Genomic DNA, 4494 nt, shown 5'->3' with positions numbered 1-4494 from the left:
ATCACCCATTGTTCCTATTTGGATCACTTTTCCTAATTTTTGTTTGCATTTTTTTAATTATCATGTTCTTCATGCTTTAGGATATATTTTGGTAGACCTCTTCAAACGGATCAAGCCATTGCCTCTCGTTCGAGATCTTCAGTGGCTAAGATTCTTATGGAATTTGACATCACTAAGAAGCATCCTAAAGACATCTAGCTTCGATCTAAAAATTCTAGGTATTTACAGAAAGTTGAGTTTGAAAATGTTTCAAATTTTTTTCTGCATTATAAAGTTCATGGACATTTGATAAAAAATTGTTTTGTTGCCCATCCTCAACTTAGAAAGAACAATAGGGCCCATAAAATTGTTGTTGGACCTATTAATGGAGAACCAGGTGTGCTTGGAGGTCATACTATTTATAAGTAAAAGGTTCAAAACATAAATTTATAGGAAGCAAAAGCTTTAGTGGAAGACATAGAGATTGTCCCTTTTGATATTTCCATAAGGAGTGAAGGATTTTTGGTTAAGAATGGCAAAGATGGTCAATACAATATTGATAATGCGGATTCTATTAAGGAACAAGTTTTAGTGGATGTGGGTGAGAATGGAGTAGGGAAGAAATTTGGTGATAATCAAATAATATTATTATAGGCTCCTTGGTTAATCAAGGAATGGAGGAGAATAACATGGATGAGAAAGAATTATCACATTGTCAAGGAAATGACAAAAATGGTTGTGTTGTAAATCAAGTTAGTGAGGATAAGTGTGAAAGTGGATCTGATCTTACTTCTAAAAATAACTAGATGACCGTGGGGATAAGGGTGAGGATATAGAGGAAGGAGAAATTGAATCTCTGGATACTTTCACTCCCAAGGATGGTCTTAAGGGCTCCAATATTAACTCTATGTCATCTCCTATTAACAAGGTTAATATTAATGAAGAAGGTTATACTTTTGTTTCAAAAAAGAAGGGTAAGAATATTAATAATACGTTTGGCATCACCACAAGAGTCACTTGAGCTTCTAACTAATCTATTAATGGTTAAAGCACTCATATGGATTATTAGGGGTGTGGTGACATTCCATCTAAGGATATAGTTATGAATTTTTGTAGGATTTATGATTTTTATTTCTAATTTTAATTGAGCCTTTAATTTATGCTGCTAAATTGGATTCTATTCATAATAAGTTGGGTTTTTATTTTTCTTTTAACAATTGTACTAATACAATTTGGGTATTTTGGAAACACTTTATTTCTTTAGATATTATCATGGATTTGCCTCAATTAATTCATACTAACATTACTTTTAATCAGGTATCTGATTATGCTTTATTTGTTTATGCTTCTTTCTCTAGATTAGGTAAGAAAACTCTTTGGAATCAACTTCCTGATTTCCCCTCCCATGTTAATGCTCCCTAATTAGTTGGTGGGGATTTTAATTGTGTTTCTAATGCTTCTGAAAGAGTAGGAGGTAATCTGCCTAATAATCATGTTATGGAGGACTTTAATGATATGATCATGAACAATAACCTTCATGACATTGGTTATTCTTGCAATGTTTTCACTTGGAATAAGGGTATTATGTGGCAAAGTATATCATATTCTTTTTAATGACTCTTGGATTTCTACTTTTCAACTGACTAACATTGATCATTTAACTAAAACATTATTCGACCATTCTCCTTTGTTATTAAGTATTACTAGGAATAGTTTAAATAAATTTCAAACCTTTGATTCCATAATATGTGGCTTTTGGATGAAACTTTTTTAAATACTATGCAAATTAACTAGAAAACTCCCCTTTACCCTTTAGATAATCTTTTTGGTATGAATTGGCTATGGTTTAAACTTAAATGTCTTAAACAAAAATTATCCTGGTGGAATAAATGCTTTTTTAAGAATATATTTAGTAGTATATTGATTACCGAAGAATATGTTGATAATGCTAATATGGCTTATATGCAGATTCTTTTTTTGAGAATTTATCCATTTTAAATGATGCTAAGATTACTTTACTCGAACATCAGGAAAAAGAAGAAGCTTATTGGAGATAAAAAGCTTCTTCAAAATTCCTTGTGGAAGGTGATCGTAATACTACATTTTCTCATAATTTTGCTAATCATAATAAAGTGAGTAGGAAAATTCATAAGATCAATTCCCTTGAAGGTTATGTTATTAAAAATCCTGATTTGATTTCTTCTTTGAGAATTGAGTACTTTTAAAAAGCTTTCAACAAACAATTTAAACCAAATTTTAACATTGATTTCTCGTTTATTCCTTCTCTTATTTTTAGTAGGAAAATCTATTGTTGATTAAAAATCCTTCTGAGAAGGAAATTTGACAGACTTTGAAATTTACCATACTTTGAAAAATCTCCCAAGTATTGGTTTCACTACAAAATTTTTTTAGAATACTTGGGAGATTTTTAAAGATGACCTTATTAATTCTATTGTGTTTTTTTTTTGTGCAATTCTTTCCCTAATTTTTTTACTTCTACCTCTATTGCTTTAATTTCTAAATCTAGTGGTATTAAATTTTGGAATGATTACCACCCTATCAATTTATGTACATTTTTCAATAAACTTATTGCCAAAATTATTATGAGGAGGCTTGCCTTGATTCTACCTAATATTATTTCATTGGTACAAACGAGATTCGTTAATGGTAGATTGATATTTGATAATGTTTTACATGCTCAAGAATTAGTTCATGATTTGCATGCTAAAGTTACTCGTGGCAATATTATTTTTAAATTTGATATTACTAGAGCTTATGATAATTTGAATTGGGAATTTCTTTATACTATTTTAAAGCATTTTGGCTTCAGTATGCATTTTATTAATATGATTAAGAATAGAATTGAGCATTGTTTCTTTTTTGTTATAATTAATGGTAAGTCCCATGGTTATTTCAAATATTCTAAAGGTCTTAGATAAGGGGATCCTTTATCTCATGCACTTTTCATTATTGTTGTGGAATTTTTATCGCAGGGTATTAATAATCTTTTTAGGATTCATCCTAATCTGCAGTTTAGAACTGTTGGTGGCTCTCCTATTACTCATTTGAGCTTTGCTGATGATTTTATTATTTTCTCTAATGGTTTTATTAAAATGCTTTATATTCTATTAAACTTCCTTAAGACATTTCAGCATATTAGTGGTCTAATTTTTAGCCCTTCCAAGAGTTGCTTTATTCCTACAAATTCTATATCTTCTACTCATATTACTAGTATTGAAAGAAAATTTGGTTTAATAAAAAGAAATCTACCGTTGAAGTATTTGGGTACCCCTCTTTACAAGGTTAAAAAACACTCATTTATTTGATGACATCTATACTATTATTCACAAGCAACTTTCTTCTTGGGCTTATAATTTTCTTTCTTTTGGTTGTAGGATTATTCTTATTAAACATGTTATGTGCTCAATTCTTATTTACTTGCTTCATACTATTTACCCTTCTTTAAGTGTTTGTAGTAGAATGGAGATTTTATTTAATAAATTCATTTTGGGCGCCAAGAATGGCATAAGTGCTATTATATGGGGTTATTGGAGTAACTACTCAAGGGTTGTTGATGAGGGGAGATTAGATTTTAAAACTTTCACAGAAATGACCACAACCTTTCTCATAAAACGTCGTTTGCATTTAGAGCTAAGAAGATATTGTGGGCCAAGTTCATGATTTCTAAGTATTGTGTTGGGAAACATCCTCTAAATTATGCTTTCAAATGAGGTGATTCTTTCAACTGGAAAAGATTATGTGATATTAAGTGGGTTTTTGAACAAGTTATTTAATGGGGAATGGAGCTGGCTATATTTTCTTTTGGCAAGATAATTGGTTGGGTGATTTTTTATTGATAAACTTTTACACACTCACTCCATGTCTGCTTGCAAAGTCAAATATTTTATTATCAATTGGAATTGGAATATTTTTTTTACTTACTAATACCATGCCAGATTTTATTATCCCTTTAATTATCAATATATTCATTTGGATAATGAGGATTGCATTTTATTTACTCTTTCTAATAATGGTAAGTTTGGCATTAAATAGGTTTGGAACTCCATTAGGCAAAGGCTTCCTAAAGATTCTTTTTTTTAGCTTTCTAGCATTCTAGCATTCCTCCCTTTTACTCTTTTCTCTTATGGAGGATTTTGTATAATTACTTTCCTCTGGACTCTATTTTAATATGTAAAGGTTTTTGCATTGTCTCCAAATGTCAATGTTGGTATCATATTGAGAATATGAATCATGCGTTTATTCAGGGTCCGATTGCCATGAATATTTGGTTGCACTTTCATAACATGTTTAATGTGCAGTTTACTACTAGGTACAACTCTGTTGTCAACCTTTTTGAGGATTTGTTCATTCATTCTAAAGGTCATATTAGGAACATCCTCTTATCATTATCGATTGGTTTTTATTGAGTAGTAGAAACGATGCTAAACATGAAGAAATTAAAATGAATGCATTAAGTGTTATTTCTAAAGTTAAGAATAAAATTTATCAATTGCA

The sequence above is a fragment of the Dendrobium catenatum genome, unplaced genomic scaffold (assembly GCF_001605985.2).
Source record: "Dendrobium catenatum unplaced genomic scaffold, ASM160598v2 fragScaff_scaffold_543, whole genome shotgun sequence".
NCBI classification, from domain to species: Eukaryota; Viridiplantae; Streptophyta; class Magnoliopsida; order Asparagales; family Orchidaceae; genus Dendrobium; species Dendrobium catenatum.
This window is presented reverse-complemented; position numbering follows the sequence as displayed.